An 18877-nucleotide genomic window follows, 5' to 3' on the forward strand; every position below is an offset into this window, starting at 1 on the left:
GAATAGGTAAACATTCATAAATAAAAAAGCAAAGCTTTGTCCCAACTTTTGTACTCTTAATTTTCATTTCATTTTGTCTTTATCTTTAAAACTATTTCTTATTTCTTTAATAGAATTATGCAGTGTAATTTGTATTATAAGACATTTAATAAACTAAATATAAAATCCACAAAATTTAATACACACGCAAATCACGCACACGCCAAGTTCTTTCGCAACCCTGTATAGCGATTGTATTAATCGACTTGATTCATTCAGCACACTTGTACACAAATGTATGACAAAATGTAAAATTAATCTTATGTGATATGTAAGAAATTATATTAAAATAAATTTCGTTATTGCATATAATAAATACCTTATTATTGTATGTAATTTGTCTCTGTCAAGTGTGGAAATAGACAAAGATTCTCATTTTCTAACTGAGAAATGAACAATTCTAATTTCATTTTAAGTGAACTGATGTTGTTAACTAAGTTAGGAAACAATTTATTATTAGCTTGCAGTTTTGAATTTAGATCATTCAGATGGATAGTAACATCAACTAAAAATGCCAAATCAAATAGCCAGTTGTTGTTAAATAATAAGGTTCTTTCATCAGATAGTTCATTTTCTTGTTCTAAAAAATTAGAAACGACATTTTTCAATTTCCGAAATCTACACCGAACCTTTCCTGTAGAAAGCCAGTGCACCTTATAATGAAAAAGAAGTTCACCATATTTCAAATCTAACATTTCACAGTATTCTCTGAATTCTTGTCTGTTTAAAGTTCTTGCTCTAATTTTATTCGCACATTTCATTATCGATAACATAATATGCTGCATATTTAAAGTTCTTTCACACAGTGTCTCTTGGTGTATAATGCAGTGAAATTTTAGTACAGGACGATTCAACAATTTTTCAAGCAAAGTTGTAGTTCCATTGACTTTACCTATCATTGACTGCACTTTGTCACTACATACTCTGATGAGTTTTTCATCGTCAAGTCTTGGCTCGGTAGTTCCAGTGTTAATATTTTCCAAAATAATATAGTTTCCATCATTTCTAATGACCTCTTGTCAATATGATGGTAATGTGTGGATGCTATTGTTATATAATGATTCATCTTTGGAAACTTGAGGTAACATAAAAGAAAGCTTGGAAATAATTCTTGTCGGAGGACATAAGGCTGTTGTCGAAGGAACAGAATCAATTAAACCTCTGCCCTATAACTTGATCCAAATATTTTCCATTCTTTGATAATTAATGAATAATTGTTTAGGGATTTTTATGAATAAATCACATATTTTTCTATAACCCTATTATTATATCGATTACAATTAAATTCACTTCTTTCACTGAAATTTTGTCAAATTCAGCAGACGCAGCAAACTTTGTTTCAATATTTGCACAGGTTTTTCGTGATTCCAATATTTCAGAGTTATTTTCAATCGCAAAGGCATTGCGCCAAAGAATCTTTAGAGTCTATTGGATTTTCAGGAAGTTTATTCTATGGACTTTCTTCCGATAAACCTGTCTCTTTCCCATCTAAACATGATTTCTTGGCACTGTTAGAAAACTCCTCATCGAACTTCTTCAATGATTCAAGTTGGAAAATATTTTATCAAGATTGTCAACGTTCTCTTTGTTTCCCGGGTAGATTTCAACCAACTCAAAAGGACAACTGAAAAGAACATTTCCGATAGTTCTATCTCCTGTTATCATCCTGTTCACGAAAGATCTAGTTTTTCCTTACAATCGGTCGGACACGAAAACTTCGTCAAAGTTCAAGTAATTGGAAAGAGAAATTTCGTGTGTCCCCCTCAAAGAGCACCGACATAATGCATCTCACCGGAAATAAATATTTGTTTGGGTGGGCGTGCTCTTCGATGCCGTCTTCTTTAAATTTGTTTTCGAATGAACTTTTAGAAAACTAGTACTCATGGAAATGGCTTCTTGTAAATGAAAAATACTTTTCGATTTCATCGTGAAATTTACATCGTTTTCTTTATCCTTCGCTAAATTTGGCCGCGAGGAATAATCGGAAGCCGCGTCAAAATTCTTCTGACGTTCGTATTTCTGTTCTCTCTTATCGCATCTGTCGATGACTGAAAATTTGCTTTTGGAACGTGTCTTTGTGCACAAAGCTCAAATTGTAGATCAAATTGTTGGTGCTGGACTTAGCGAACGGAGAGGTTAACTGTATTGAATTTATTGTCACTATATTTTAATTCCGTAATATGAAGAATTAGCAAAGCGAAAGATAGAGTAGAAACCATTTTCTACTGATGGAATTTTCAAGCTCTAGGGTTAGAGAAATTTTTCTCATAAGCAGCAAACTTTCGATGGAACGGCACATCAATAAAATGAATGTAATTTATTGTAGCATAGATTGAGCCAAATTGCTTCAGTTCAGATTCAATAGCAAAAAAACTAATAGTTAAAACTTACAAACAACAATTTTTATTATAAATTCGTTATTAATACATATTCGGCTTCAATATCAGTAAAAAAATGTCTAAAAACTTAAAAATCTTCCTTTTATAACCGAGAAATTGCAAAATGAGAAATATCCGTTTCACCCCCATATTTGGAGCGAATCGGATTAGTTGACGCCAGAGTACGTGTTAACACCGCAATACGTCGGCCCTACCTTCAAGGCCATTTCTTTCATAAAACAGATAAAACTATGTAGTAACCTTAGCAGTCAACGCTTTCCCTTTCGCGGATAACTTAAATATTAGATACAAAGGAAAACCTGTAAACAATAGAATCAATCCTTAGGTAACACTAAACTAATTTGGAAAGAACATATGAAGCTATATATACATATATTTAGGAAAAAATTGAAAATAATATTTATATTTTTGTATAAGTAAACAATATTAAGTAGAACAGTCAACTCTTTTTTGATGTAACAAAATTTGTTATAAATTAAATAAGTAACAAAGTTAGTATTTTATAGTTAGTAAAATACTATTTATTAAATTTTCGGTCTGCTTGTGATGACTACGTCGCTCCATGCTATCGCAGATCGCCGAACTGGACCTAGTGCCTGCAATTGGCCGCGAACCGCATGGCCCTCTCACGGTTAAAATATGTGCGCAGTAATTATAATATAGCTGTGACGCGATACATTGGGGAGTCAAGCTAGCATACCATCCTTGCGGCTTACGCGAAGACGGCTGGTCTCCTTTTCCTTATATCTCCAATCGGTACGTGATCTCTTTCCGCGGTCAGGGGTGTCGACAATATCACCAGCACCTCCTCACGTGCCTTTAAGTCGTCGGCGAGAATACTACATCCTTCTCGACCGAATCACCAGTGTATCTTTGAGAACCTAGCGAAGTCTCTCTCCCGACCTGGCTCGATCGTGAGCTCCTCCGTCAAGCGCACACAAGCTCTATCGTATCGCCGCCAACCGTCATGAAGCAACTGTATCGAGAGCACCCGAGCTTCACCGAACGTATCAGAATGCTGCCGAACCGCGACCAACGCGGTAGCGCGTCTATCGAGACGTCCGAACATTTTCCCTGTTTATAGTCCCCCTTTCCTATTTGTTCGTAAGTCATTGGTGAGATTTCCATTGTTTCACTCAATGGAACGGAAACCGTCCTAAGCCGGCAACCTACCTTCACCTCGTCCCTCGAACTCGACAAAGAAAAAATATATTTGTAACGCGTAAAGCGTGAAATCGAAGCTCATATAAAACTCGCGAATAAAACACCTTGAACGAACGGTTACATACATTTGATTGATGTTTTCGAATTTTATTATTCCATTTATCCAGTGAAACTCTTGCATCTAAGAAACCCCCTAATGGAGGGATAGGGTTCAAGTTGGGATTTTGTGCTAGCCATTGGAGTAAATTTGAATCCTTCAAAAATTGCTTGATATCTTACGCAATATGTTTAGAATCGTTATATTATTGATAAACAAATCGCTCCCTGACCCCCATTTTTAAAATAGTTTGCTCCTAATATTCATTTAATATATTAATGTATTTGTCTACATTTATTATATCATCGATTTAAACTGACGTCTCAATCCCGTATTATTAAAAACACCCTTAAGCCATCAATGTTCTCCCGCAAACTTTTGCAGCTGGTGTAATAAACCGCTGTTTGTATGTTTCATTTCGTTTTATTCATACTCTCGTTGCTTCATATGAAATAATTCCAAAACAACAACGGCATATTTACGTATTCTTCAGCAAATGCAGATTGTTTCTTCATACCGATTTTTCCAATATACATATCTGCATTAGATCTCTTAAATTTTCGACAGTAATATGAATTAAATATTTTTTATAAATCTTTACTACGCGTTTAGATATGTGGTACTTCTCTTGGCAACAGTACGATAGCTCATGTTATTACAACAGTCCGAAACAGGTAATCCGCGAATACAATTTGCAATTTCTCCACTTTTCGAAATTATGTGACTATTTAACAAATGCTGTTAACTTTATACAGGCAGAATCGACACTAAGAAGATTGTGTGAAATTAGCCTTTGCAAGTGTTAGGAGTGGATTGCATTTGTTCACATTTTTCGCCTGGCAAGGAGTCCACTTATTTTTGTCCCTCTACAAGTAGATAAATTTCACGCTCAATATCGTTCTTTCAGACAAAAATGTAAATATGAATTTCCATTTTTCAATAAATAACTTCTGTATTGTGAAAGTAATAAATAAAATTTACACATATAACATAAATTTCAATGTGCTTAAAATTCATTAACAAATAATATCATCTTCAGTCCACATAATTTTGTTCCGGATTGTACATAAAAATAGTGAAAAATATAGCAGGAGATGAACATGTTCTTAGGTCTTTTGGCGGAATGCAGAAAATTGCCATCATAACATATAATAAAACTAAAAAAGGTCTGCTCCACCAGGCTAAGTATCCTAAGAGATACAGTAGCAAATATCTGTGAAGTGGACCAAACCGTACTTAGAAACACATATCTAGTACCTATTGAATCCAAACTAAATTATGGGGCAGTCATACATGATTTTGCATGCCGTTCGACTCACAAATTTTTAGATCGTATTCACTATGCAGCAATTCGAACAATCAAAGGCGTATTTAAAACCAGTTCTGTTCTAAGTACTCTTGAGTATTATTAAGCCAATGAAATACCACTCGCAATAAGAAAAAAAATCCTCTGTAGTACTCAAGCTTTAAAAATCTGCACACCTTCTACCAAACGTGCCTACCTAAACACTTTTTCCAAACGTTTCTAAAGAACATATAAACAACACAATATTCACCGAAAACCCTTCTACACCATAACGTCCAACACAGAACAGAAATAAAATATTAACTTCTGTAACACATACTACCATTATGGTTCTCTCAATTTATCCAAAATCTGACACAAAATATGAAACACAGACCTCATTAACTGACCTCACATATAATCTGGTGATTTCAGGAATTTAATGAGCACGGGATATGCAATAATTACACCAGAATTTACAATAAAAATTAAACTCTCAGAAGTTACTTTCATATTCACAGCGGAACTTAAAGCCATCAAACATGCAGTCAGTATAGTTCTAAAGCAGGAATACCAAAAGGTGGCAATAATGTCGGTTAAGAACCGGGGCAAAAGGAGTTCAGACCTTGAAACAAAAAGACGCGCCTGATCAGATATTAAGGAGCAGACACAATAACTGTATAGCTATGTACATATAGGTATAACATTCTTACTTATTTAAATTATTATTACTTATTCTGATAAATATCTCAAACTGTTTATCTTCCTCGTCAACATCGTCTGGAAACGAAAACTTACATGCTGTAAAATGATGTATACGGGAATTATTATTACATTGTTACCTATAAAAAATATGAATGAATAAACGGCTTGCTGTATTGAGCTTGTTGCAATAAAATTTATTAACATATTACATTCTAATACATATACTACGCCTATTACTAGGTAAATGTACCTTACCCTCAGTAAGGGATGGACGTTTTTGGGGAAATCTTTGAAACACTACATTAGCATCGATTCTAACGCGAGGTACAATTTTTTGCACCTGAGGAATATGAAAGAATTTATTCCTTCTTGCTGTCCTAGAGCCGGAAAAAGCAGTTCCTGAAAAGCATTCCTTTACTCTATTATCCACGTATTGTTTATGGTGTCTCGCAGTCCGTCTTAAGGTTCGATTGGAACCACAGACATCCAACCATCTTTGTGACACTTGAGCAGCACAGAGCAGCGACTTGGCATCCAACTTCTCCAGAATCAACCTTGAAACCTCTGGTGGAAGTTCAGAAATGAAGTCCACTTTCATTGGTTGCAACAGTCCGATCACACGGAGGAAAGATCTGAAGTACTCCATATTGTCTGTTTCAAAAGAAGAACTCGAATGAGACGTTATGGAAAAACTGGGAGTATATATACATCTGTGCATGCTTGAACCACCAATCACCGTTCCGGATCAATGGTTCGGCCAATCACGTCGAGGCGAAACGATTAGATACCACGTCTTTAACCCTTTGAGTGCTGTGGATGCACATGTGTCCGGTAAAAGTTATACTGTGTACAATGCGCTACTAGATTTTAATACATTTACCACGAATATTAGTATTTAAATTCACCTTATGCTCACTGTAACCTAGAAGGTCCCTCGTAGGAACGAATTACGTGGATATGGAAGATATCGTGTAAAACCCCTGCCTTAGTGACTCAACCAGTAGGTCGCGAAGGTCTGGTACCTCGGGAACCGGCGCCTGGTACCTAGTGCTGTCTTTGGGGAAGGGTAGGGGGGAACTTTGGAAAGCGAGCCTGGCGCTATGGACAGTCTACCTCCACGGAACTCGTCACCCAGAAGTGGCAATTCTGGTAAAGCTTCGGCCTCGGTTGATTGCACCTCATTTCAATCACTCACGTATGGGGCCGTCTGGTGAAGACCTCTGGATATATACTGGATGCAAAACTCAGACATCCTTTTCCTTTCTCTCTATCTACTTTCTTGCGAAACTACTACCAAGGGAACGGGCTTGGAAAAATTAGAGGAGGAAGAAGATTCTGTTAAATTTGACTCTAGTCTGGTGTGGCGGCCATGAAATACATTTGCGGCGGCGTACAATCAAATCCGCGTGAATTTGTATATAAGATCCCTTAAATACCACTTCAATACACTCATTCTATCTCTCGCAAACTTTTCCAGTTTCATCCATTCTTAGTCCACTCTTAATCTATCTGCAGCTGCTTTACTGGTATTGTAAGGAAACATGAGATGCGTAGAATAGAACTGAGAGATGGTTACATCACCGGTGAAATGCCACTACTTTCATCGTTACGTTACTGATTCAGTTGGGCGGAACGCGTGCACAGAGGTCTTATAACCCGGTTGTCAGGGTATTCTAGAGCCAATAGTGTAAGAGTGGTGTGAAACCAGGCGGCTGGTCGCCGACAATACTCCTGCGTGATCTTATTCGAGAACATTACAAGACGGAGAGTTTGACTGGGACGATAAATCTGTCAAAGAATAACGTAGGTGTACTATGGCAAGCTGAGCGAAGACAGAAACCTCGCATAAAGCAAAAGGGCAACAGCTAGCTTGATCTCGATGTTCAGCACGCATAGTGACTGCGAAAGTATGGCCTATCGATTCTTTTGGCTTGAAGAGTTTTCAGCAAGCGGTGTTAGAAAAGTTACCACAGGGATATCTGGTTTGTGGCGGCTAAGCGTGTATAGCGACATCGATTTTTGATCCTTCGATGTCATCTTCAAACTGCTCTGTTCCACGCTAATCCCCTCTGTCCTGCTCCTCCCAACTCGCGAAACTACGCTCTCTTAAAAAGTCCTTATAATCGTTGTAAGAGAGCGTAGAAAGGCCGTTATGCACATCTTTTGATCGACCCTACGAAAAACCCGAGTTTATGACCTGTTCGGTTATTAAGATGAACGAAATGAAATTCTAAAGCCATTGTATAAAATTCCAAATTACTAAAATAAACCTTACTATCGCGAAGGATAAATGCCGGTTGTAGAAAATAAAACTCTAAAATATTGACGAAGGATAAACACTAAAATAAACTGTCTGTCCCGTTCATGACATAAACCAAACTTCGAGAATCTCTAATTACGATGTTCCGTATAAGACTGAACATTCGTCTTAAATACTAATCCCATCAACACGGGGCATGATTCTGCGAGCTGCCTGCGAACCATCTGAGTTCAAGTGGCCTGGTCGTAACGGTCCGAGTATACTTGTGGTATCCGGCCTTACGCGTCGCATCCCACAATATCATATCAATTGGTGATTCCATATCTTATGTTGTGTTCACCCGTGACGGTATTGAACATTCTCGAAGGTGACGAACCTTGTCGATCAGTATATGGACGATAACTTTTTATTTGAATAGTCGGTTGCGCGTTTTTCAGGATGAGTGTAAAAATTATACAACAAATACTATACCTTTTTAAACGTATGGCAACGATGATACGAACCGTAAACGAATATCGCAATTGGCACAAGCGTTACATCGAATGTTTGAATGAGAAGGAATGAGAAGGAACTTGCACCTGGATACGAAAGTTCATTTAATATCGCTCATGTGTCGTATGAAAATTTTAAACGTACATTTGAACAAATACGTCTCGCATACCGGTGGCAGTCTATACGATACAAATCAAGGTGTAAGAGCATCATCATTCGTTGGGGAAGATATTGAACCGGCATTTAAAAAAGGCATCATGCTCTTATAAATATTTTGCAAAACGACTTGTGAACAGACATATCAGTGACGGTGTCGATGGGTCAGGTAGCGATTCGTTGATATTCGATCTTTCATTGGTAAACATTACTTCTGTATTTTGAACCAGTTGTTTCAGCGGTTCCACGATTGGTCGTAAATTCGACTGCAAGCCTGCCTCGGTACCAATTTCTCCTAGTTTTAATATCAAATACTTCTTATGTATGGCAGCCAAATAGACAGATGAACAGAAAAGTAGACAGATGAACAGTAAAAAAAACTAAATATGCGTTTCCCACCGCTCTCGGCAAGCAACTGTACAGGTTACAACAAGACGAACTCGTTAAATCCACGCCTGAAACGACGTAACTTATGGGGCTGTCTTTATCAACTACGAGGAATCCATGTTTTTGTTGCCAACATTTGGAGCACAACACATTAAATGTTTCAAACGTCATATCGGTGTTTACATGATCGTCGTACATATCGGAGATTTATAGCATCCTGTTTGAAAAGAATCAACAGATTAACGTTATCGCGAATCATATGTTTCGGTATTCTCGCGTACGACTGCAAAAGGTAGAAGCAATCTGTGAAAAGCAATCCCAAAATGTGAATGCCTGCCCATCGCAAAGTATTCTTCATAACATCCTTTTTGTGAGAGGCTACATCGTCGAATATGAATATCGAATTGGGTCGAGTCTCTACGGTCGAGATCACGTCCGTGTTATCCGAGAAGGCGAAATATCCCACATCCTCTCCCAGGGATGCGAACAATTTGCTCAAGTATTGATATTCAGGTTGATACAATGACTTTGAGTTCACGCAAACGTTTTCAAATCGTAAGCCGTTCGCACTCTCCAATATGCTGACCATGACATTCGTCTTCGGACATGCAGATGGTCCTTTTATCATACAACGTACGCTGTTTGGTAACAACGAACCGTGTTTCCTGATCATCTTATAATTATTGAAGCTTCGGGACGTTGGAATGGAAATGTTTAATAACTGTTCCACGAATCGCATTTTCTTTTTATCTTCTCACCGTAAATTGTGGAGAAAACAACCGTGTTTCCGATATCAGTCTGGATCGAGATTTCCAGTTTTGTTGTTTTGCGACCAGAGAATTAATACTTTGGACAAGGTTTGTTGAGAGTACGATACCGAGTATTGGAAACACACTGATATCGAAGAAGATCATAAAGCAGATAAGATTTTAGCTGATCGGGCACTCCAAAGCATAACGTCTAAGGACACTTCAATTGGCGAGAAATTATCAGCAGGTGCTGTATGGGCAATCATGAAAGCCGAAACGAAATTAAGTATGGGACCGAGAAAGAAGCAACAACAACATGAAAAGAAGAGAAATAGTACAAGGATCCTACCGATCGCTAAACGCGGCGGTTTTCCACCGGTCCTCTTGCCTGTTTTGTCAACCATAGGAACGTTGTCGGGCGGTGTCTCATATGTGATTGAAACGATAAACGATGCGAAGTCGGCAAGGAAGGAATTGAAAGAATTGCAACGACGCAACCGTTTTATGGAGAGTCACAAGTCGTATCTATCTCCGTATAAAAGTGGAAAATGTTTGAAAAAGAAGAAAAAAACAAACTTCGATAACGAAAAAAATTAATCAATGACGAACATCGAATTAGAAGCTATGTGTAAGAAGTTACCGCATTTTCGCCGTGTTTTCATGCGACTTGAATTGCCGAAGAAACCATGGACGAATGAACTTGCTATAGTTAATCTGGATAGTAATTGTGGTCGGGGAACACATTGGGTACCGTATGTAAAAATGAATCGCGTGTAAAATATTTCGCAAGTTTCGGAAACCTTCGTCTGCCGGTCGAACTGATTCGTTATTTCGGACCGAATACCGAATTCTCATATAATTCTTACATAAAACTACCGTATTGCATGTATCTTGCGAAGAAAATAAGGAAAACAGAGAATAATATCAAGCACGTTCAGATTAACAAGCAGGGGAGCTGTATTGTCGACCATGTAGTCCTATTTATAGATTTGAGCAATAGCGAATGAGCTATTACGCGATACCGAACATCAGTTAGAATGTGTAAGACAACAAGTTCTATTTCGGCGGCAAGGACGAGGAGAAAACCATTCCAAACGGTACGTAAGAACTGGAAGCGATCGAGACAAATTTGAAAAGTGAAATTTCAAAGCGATATCCACGCAACGATACGATTAACTTTCTCCATAACGATGAATATCCCATAATTTTAAGAGCAAATAACAGCAATATGAAAAGCGAACTTAGATGCGTGTTCAGAATAAACTTTACAAAACCCGATAATGTTGGTTCCATTTTGGGATTTTTTGCGAATCGCGTGTTATTACCGAACACATGGTGCGTGTCGGATATACCTGTGAATATTATTAACATGAACATTATTTGGGTAGAATGCAATGACGCCAACAACGTCTATGATGACATTAAACGAGTTCATTCGATTCACGAATTCTCACCCAAGGTTCCGCCAGGATATAAAATCTTGGAAACGCCGGCGAGAGTCATTTACAGTCTGGATATCCAATCGATTTTCGGGGGGAAGAAATGACGATACGACTACATGTTCGACGAAGAATTTTATAATCCGATGTGTTGTAAAACCTTATTTACAGTATCTGTTGATACATTATAATACGAATACCACTACTATTACTACTACTACTACTACTACTACTGCATCGAGCAACGACAATCCTCATTACATTTGAAATTAGAGTCATAAGTTCGTCGCATCCATTCCTAAGAAGAGGTCTATAAAGCTAATCTCAGAAATCCAAAAATATTTACAATCCTTGGGATTTATCGTTAAATATTTTTCTTCCTCTCAAATACTTTCTCTCACATTCATTCCATTCACCGCAGTATACTGTTTCAACTCACTCATATATCCTTCCCACTCAACACTCTTGCTGGTCCACCTCTTCCCAACCGTCATATCGTTCACATTCTCATTCATACACTTCACACGAGCATTTATCACATTGTGATATTTCCAGTAGCTGCTGGTGTGAAAGCGACACCTAGTAGAGTCGAAGTGCGCCCATTAAGAGGTATACAAATGTGGAATGTAAGACACATCGAATGGAGTGTATCCTTCTTCCTATACGTACAACTGTATTTTGCACTGGGTGGACTTCTTTAATATGCGAAGCTGCTTTGTACACCGTTTCCGGTGTCAGTTTCAGAGAGAAAGTCACCCAGTAGCGTCCACGTACGGCCATTGAGAAGTATACAAATGTATAATGTACGACACATCGTATGGATTGTATCCATCTGCCTATACGTAAAACTGTATTTTGTTCCACGTGGACATATTTAATATGAGAAACTACTTTGTGTACAGATTCCAGTGTCTGTTTGAGGGAAAATGTCACCTAGTAGCGCCAACGAACGGCCGTTAAGAGGTATATGGGCGTACAATATAAGACACGTCGAATGGGATATATCCATCTTCCTATAGGTAAAACTTTATTTAGCTCTAGTTACACTTATTTAATATGATAAACTGCTTTATATACCATTTCCAGTGTCGGTTTGTGTAAAAACGTCACACAGCGTCGTCCACATACGCTGATTACGATGTATACAAACGTACAATATAGGACACATCCAATGAAGTGTACCATTCTACCTATATTTAATACTGTATTTTGCCCTTGATAGAGCTATTTACTATGACAAACAGCTTTGTATACGGTATCTAGTGTAGCGCCCACGTACGTCCATTAAGGGCTAAACAAATGAACAATATAAGACACGTTGAATCGAGTGTATCCTTCTTCCTACATGTAAAACTGTATTTTGATCTAGGTTGACTGACTTGATATGGGAAGCTACTTTGTATACTGTTTGCTGTGTCAGTTTGAGAGAAATCGTCACCCAGTAACGTACGCGTAAGGACACCAAGAGGTATACAAGCGTACGACATTTTACCCATCGAATGGAGCGGACCGTACTTGCTATATGTAAAACTGCATTTTGCCCTAGGTAGACTTAGTTAATACGAGAAAGTGCTTTGTATACCTTTCTTGTGTCAGATTGAGTTAAAATGTCACCCAGTGGGGTCCACGTACGTCCATTAAGAGGTATACGAACGTACAATATAAGACACATCACCCAGTAGCGTCCTCTTACGGCCATTAAGACGTATACAATCGTTGAATATAAGACACATTGGATGGAGTGTAACCTACTTCCTGTACATGAAAATCTATTTTGGTCTAGTTATATTTATTTAAGATGAGAAACTGCTTCGTCTAAGCTTTTATATAGTTTTACTATATACTTTTATATAGTTTTGTATAATTTTGTATAGTTTTATATTATTTTGAACAGTTTTATATAGTATTACACATTTTTAAACAGTTTTATACAGTTTTATACAGTTTTATATAGTTTTATATAGTTTTATATAGTATTTCAGCTTTTTACAGTGTTTTATACAGTTTTATACTGTTTATACAGTTTTATATAGTTGTATATAGTATTACACCTTTTCATGTAGGGTAATACAGTTTTATATAGTTTTATAAATTTTTATATTTTTATATAGTACTACACCTTTTCATATTGTAGGATTAATTTTATTACAATCCCACGTGTTGCCGTGATGAGGAATAAAAAGAAAGAATTAGACTCGCTAGATAACAATAACAAATACTTTATTCTGTTATAACTCGCTGACTCGCTAACTGTTACTCGCTAATGCAAAACGTCCCACTCTATGTCTCGCTCAAAATATCACGCTCAACTGGGCCGGGCACGCATTTCTACTCGCTTTTCATACGCATCCCCATTCGCTCTGTCTTTTTTCCACTTGCACCCTTCTCACTCGCACCTTTCGTTCACAGCCAAAATTCATGCCGTCACGTACACGCTTTCCTCACGGTCCAGTCGCTCCGTACCAGACACTCTTCCTCGCATTCTTTCAGCCACTCAAGATCTACACGCAGTCACACTATTATAAAACCCAGTTTAGTAGAGCTTTTATCCATTTTAAGATTCATCGATATCATCACTTTCGCGATTTTAAAAATGTCGTAATTTAAATTATGCTTATGTTGAACTTTTTTCGTAAAGCAAATTAAAATTAAAGAAAAGAATGGTGGTCTATGAAGGAGCAGGTTTAAGAACATCGGATCTTAAAGGCATGCACAAAAGAGGCTGGTAAGGAAGAATGGCAAGAAACAAATTGGGGGAAGGATTTAGATAAACTTTATGAGGTAATACGACTGAGCAGATGAAAAGCAGGAATGAAAAATGAAAAGCTGATAGAAGTATAGACAGAGAAGAAAAGAGAAAAGCAAGCATGGCAAATAAGAAACAAAGGAAAATCCATATAGTTGAGAGACTATAGCAAATGAATGTTGGAAGAAAGACCAACGTATATTGCAAGAAAAGATTAGATTGTATTACATATTCTTTTATTTTCAAATAGTTAAATAAATCTTGCTAAAATAAACAATACTTTACACTGAATATTCAAATATATATTGTATAATAGTTGTGAAATCGAAATAAGATCAATTTCACGCATGTAAAGTTGTGATGGCGTTTGACAAAAGGAACTGCAGATGGTATTTGTAAGAAAATTGTGTGGTTTGGTTGGGTTATTTAAAGTTTGTTAAACAGTAAAAATGGTAAAAGATAAATGATTATGATTTTTTATTTCCGTGTATCATGTGCTGTAAGTGGTTCAGACAGTTTCGTGAAAACAATTTTAATGTTAGTGATGCACCACGTTCTTGACGATTAAGGCTGATAACGATGAAATATTGGCGCTAATTGAAAACGACCTGCGTAGAATAACTTGAGAGGTCAAATAAATTCTTAGAATCAACCAGTCAACAATGCAAACGTGAAATGGTTAGTAAGAACGACATATAAGTGCCGCCTGAGATAACGGAAGAAATTGTAATAGATCGAATTTTTGTTTGCGATTCTCTATTGAAGCGCAACGAAATCGATCCATTTTTTAAACGCATAGTTACAGACAATAAAAAATGGATTGTCTATAACAACGTTAAGCGTAAAAGATCATGGACCAAGCGCAGTGATGCCCCTACAACCAGTGCGAAAGCCAATTTACACCCGAAGAAGGATTTGGTATGCATTTAGTGGGATTGAAGGAGAATTGTTTTTTATACTGTTCATAATTAAATGAACCAAAGCAAACAATCAACCACAAACAGTGTTGACGCTCGGTGTCCCAAACTGAAACACCGTTACGTCAACGTTCCTCTAAATCTTGCAAGGGATCGTAGCTCAAATAACTTTATGAAGCCATCGACCATTACCTTCAACAACCATCCTCAGCTGTTCGAGGATTAGCATTTTTACATTTCAGATATTTACTCTTTGCATGTTTATTAGGGTTAAGGCGCTTCATACAGGTTTTTACCTGCTACGGTCGAGGCACGCGGAATGTCCATGACGTCACGCGAAGGTACTCTCGTTACCTGCAGGTGACCGATGGACTTGGAGGCGGTCAACTTTCCAACTGTCACCAACCAGGAAAAACGGCCTCCTCCCTGTCCAAAACGTAGAACTCCAGGAAACAACCAATCCGCGTGTCTCATCCCCCGACGCTACCCTTCCAGCCACCTATTTAAGGGTAGATCTTAACACATATCAGCGAATTTCTAAACAAGAGTTCCACAACAACACATATCGACGGAATTTCTCATCAAGAATTCCACAACTTAACATATCGACATCGATCCAGTTACAACAACAACGAAAATCTCATTATTTATCATATTTCATTCAGGCTCAGCATCACTAATCTGAAACTGAGCCAGAGCATCGTCGTAACGAACTGCAAAGCTCAACAAACAGTTTGAGTTAACTAACAGAGGGGCATTATGTTTCAGCAGGACAACGTCAGTATCATATTCTGCTGGTAAGATACGAAATCCCTACTGCTCTGCCCAACCTATGTATAAAATACCCCAAGCTTTTAAATAAACCAGTCGGATGCCAAAATTGAAACTTTTGCTTGTCGTTGTTGTGATAGGCATCACCACACACCCTTTTTATCTCATTCGGGGATCATTAAGTGGAAGTCCTTTCCGAGGTTGCATTCTAATCTTCTGCCTTTTCTCTGAACCTAAAGCAACCTCCTGTCTGTGCACCTAAATTATGTATCCTGCAAATCCCTGTTTCCTTTTAGCTGTCCAGTTTTTCTTTTAAATACCAAATTTATGCATTCCGGTGACAAAATTCACCTTTTCCAAAATTCAGGGACTGCTGCGATGAAATTCCAAGATTACAAAACTGCATCCCCACCATATCGCTGCAGCCCTCAGTTCTCCCAGACTCCCTTTCACCCACTCCTTTACAAAATCCTTTAAGTACGGAGGAAGAACGGAAGAAAGGAGGCAATTTTCCTTAAACGAGCGACACTTCGGCATCTGTACTCCAATATTGTATTCAGTTCAACTAAATAAAAAACCGGTGCTACAAAACCAGTGAGACTTTCTCCCTTGAGCCACACTCTCAGAATCACCTCGACGACATCGTCATTCTACTGCTCCTGATCAAAACATTAGGGCAAGACTACCATAGTGGAAGTAAAAGAGTAAAAGGTAAGTAGTATTAATTTATATTAACTACTTAAGAATGTACATATATGTAGGGTCTATCCCGTACAAGCCCCCAATATTATAGGAACTATCCTGGACGAGCCCCCAATGTTATAGGAATTATCCTGTGAGAGTCCTCAATGTAATGGGATATTCCCTTACAAGTCGCAAGATCTTTAGACATCACTAAACGCTCGCTGGCTGATTACGCAAAGTTTCGCTCACAAAGTCTCGCTCTAACGTCTCTCTCCACTACCTCGCACAAAATGTTCCTCGCGCACGCATTCCCACTCGCTTTTAACACACACCCCCATTCGCTCTGTCTTTCTCACCCTTGCATCCTTCTCACTCGCATCTTTCGTCCATGGTCAAAATTCACGCAGTCACGTACACGCTTTTCTCATGGTCCAGTCGCTCGATTCCAGACACTCTTCCTCGTATTCCTTCAGCTACTCAAGATTTTCCAAACGCAGTCACGCTATTTACCAAACATCCCGGTGCCAGTCCGTCGCACTATGACCTGGTCGCCCTTACGCACGCCCGCACAACGAACCATTCATCCAACATATATTACATATTTTTATAGTAATTACATGCATATTGTAGGATTTATTTATTAAAAATCCCACGTGTTGCCGTGGTAGGGAATAAAAAAAGAAAAAATACACTCACTGGGTAACAATAACAAGTATCTGAAGAATACTTTACTTCAATATAACTCGCTGACTCGCTAAAAAGAAAACACGCCGCTCGCTCACTCGCTCAGGGTTACTCGCCAACTCCCTCAAGTTTTCCCTGTCCCCATCCTCGTTGTCTTTCCCTTTTCTTCCATCCCTTTTTACACTAAGTCACTTACTCACTCGTTACCCTTAGCCACGCAAAATTTCTAGGCAACAAACCCAGGTCACCCGAAAACACCCACTCTGTCCCCAACACTCTTCATTCACACTCCACGTTTTCCCAAACTGTTTTGCAGGCATACGTCCTCATCCGTTCAGTGATGTACAACATCCACTCTGACTCATTCCAACCTTCACTCATCTGGGAAGAACCCTACAGACTCAGCCATTCTGACAAGAAATCTGACCTCAGATATCCGCAGTGACTTCTTCTTTCTCGCTGCATTCTAAATCCCTTCCGCATGTCCTTGTGCAGACAATCAAGCAAAATGAGTTACTATATGCAATTTGTTACTCCTTAGACACAAAGCAGAGATCTTGCTTGATCGTTTAATTATAGGGAACGAAAAATAAGTTACATATAATAATCCAAAGCGGAAATCATAATGATTATATCCAAACGATACACCAATGGCAACTTAAAAACTGAATATTCATGCGAATGAAATGTTGCATTTATGGTCGAATTTGTAAGAAATTATTCATTTTAAACCTTTAATACCCAGAAATACTGTTACTGCTAGCCTTTATTGAGAACAACTAACACATTTAAGCAGTACAATTGTAAAAAAAAAATCTTGCTTCTGTTAACAGAAAGAGTGTCATATTGCCGCACGGCAATGCAAGACCGCACACCGTAAAAATCACGCAGCAAAAAATCAGAGAATTTGACTGGGAATCTTTGGTATATTCGCCGTACTCTCCTAATTTAGCCACATCCGATTTTCATTTATTTAGATCTTTACAGCATTTTTTAGATAGTAAAACATTTTCCAATTAGGAAGGTGTACTGAATGAACTTATTAACTGAGAGTTTTATGCATAATTCAAAAAATTTCATTTGATTTTACCATGATATTAACATTTTGATTCGCAATACTATTATTTGCTTCTTACAATTAATACCTGACGAAATTAGTTTTACCTTAAATTTCAAAGTAAACTAAATTTTAGTTTTACCAAAATTTTATCTTCAAGACAATGTCCTTGATTGTACAACAATTAAAAATGAATAATATTTTGGATTTTAATCAAAACTTTAAGTTGCACACCAGGATTAAAAAGTACCTATAAAAGTCCATAATACTTCAAAGTCATACAAAATTATCAATAACACTAAATTGTTACTTGCTTCATTAATATCAAAAAATAGTAGGGATGATTAAGAAGAGTTCATTAATTTCTTGTTATGTCAATAACTATTGTCAATTCTAACAACATTTACTTAAGATATTTGATAATATTGTAATGTCTGAATAAAGTTATCAATTTTCATACAATTGTCATATGTTGTAGAAACGTAGAAAGATGTTACCACGTTATCATGTTATCATGTATGCACATATTATCATCGTTCAGGCTTAATTTCTAAAATATTTATAAAAATAGTTTCATTATTCCACGTTATACCTATATGTAGGTTATAATAATATGTAGAATATGGTTGTAGTAGCTTAAATTAGGTTTGGGTTAACTTCGTGTGAAGACAACGCAGTCCTACGTCTCAACAATATTTTTGCAAATATCTCGCAAACTAAGGCTTAGAGGTAATAACATGTGTTGAAAATAGTTGTTCGGAATGATGATCTCGACAACATATTTCAATGTCATTCGCATACAAATAATATCTATTTATAAGAAAAGACATCATAAGTAACAATATT

At 37.4% G+C, this 18877-nt stretch overlaps 1 long non-coding RNA gene across 1 annotated transcript; it reads left to right on the forward strand.

Annotated features, from left to right (window-relative positions):
• Positions 1 to 10774: 10774 nt before the first annotated feature.
• LOC143175329 (uncharacterized) lies at positions 10775 to 12162 on the forward strand. Its single transcript, XR_013000147.1, has 3 exons — positions 10775 to 10830; positions 11731 to 11975; positions 12075 to 12162. It is a non-coding gene; the product is annotated as an uncharacterized LOC143175329 (long non-coding RNA).
• The last annotated feature ends 6715 nt before the right edge of the window (positions 12163 to 18877 follow it).

This window comes from Nomia melanderi, unplaced genomic scaffold (genome assembly GCF_051020985.1).
Source record: "Nomia melanderi isolate GNS246 unplaced genomic scaffold, iyNomMela1 scaffold0064, whole genome shotgun sequence".
NCBI classification, from domain to species: domain Eukaryota; kingdom Metazoa; phylum Arthropoda; class Insecta; order Hymenoptera; family Halictidae; genus Nomia; species Nomia melanderi.